The 732-nt window shown below is 39.4% G+C and overlaps 1 pseudogene; it reads right to left on the bottom strand.

Moving 5' to 3' along the window:
• Positions 1 to 159: 159 nt before the first annotated feature.
• On the bottom strand, positions 160 to 672 carry LOC106750251 (annotated as a pseudogene).
• Positions 673 to 732: the final 60 nt, after the last annotated feature.

Below are 732 nucleotides of genomic sequence, written 5' to 3'. Positions count from 1 at the left end.
CAAAAAACGGGCACTTATTTGTACCTAAAAAATCGAAATATTAACTTATCGAAAATCGGCTACGTATTTCTATGCGGAATGTTGTTTTAAAGATGTGACATTAATTTGGAGAGAAAAAATAGAAAATTGTTTGAGTTATGCTGCGTGCCGATTTGAAAAAACGTGTTTCGAGAAAAACGCGTTTAGAGTTTTGACTCGTGTTTCAAACATAATAAAATTAAAATTTGGATTATTAAAAATTTTTTACCTTTAATCTGCTATTCCAGCACCGTAAAGCTGACCTTCCAGGTTGCTAAACTCCTCCTCGTTTTCTTTCCTGGACGCTTTTATGCTGGAGCGAGCCTCTTTCGCTGCGTCCGTCAAAGAGCGGTCCGCGCGTTGTATTCGAGCAGCGTCCGTCTNTGTCCATCACTTTCATTATTCTTAAAACGTTTATCAGTCCATCATTAAAATTACAAACAGCAATGTCACTTGCTATTTGTAATATTTTCTTTCCGCTTGAATAATTTTTAGGAGCCAAGTGCCAGACTGTAGAATTAAAACTTTCGTTGCTGTTCTGCGTATAGACTCCCAAGCAACGATTCAGCAACTCGTCACGGCTCAAATCCTCGTAGATTGGTCTGATGGCTTCAAAAACTTCGTTCGATAGTGCCGGCTTATGATGAAAGGAGTCTATGGAACCCGTTGCTTGCGCCTTCTTCCATTCGCACCAAGAGTCTGAGCATTTTTCGT

The sequence above is a fragment of the Dinoponera quadriceps genome, unplaced genomic scaffold (genome assembly GCF_001313825.1).
Source record: "Dinoponera quadriceps isolate SergipeBrazil2010 unplaced genomic scaffold, ASM131382v1 scaffold5334, whole genome shotgun sequence".
Lineage (NCBI taxonomy): Eukaryota > Metazoa > Arthropoda > Insecta > Hymenoptera > Formicidae > Dinoponera > Dinoponera quadriceps.
This window is presented reverse-complemented; position numbering and strand designations above follow the sequence as displayed.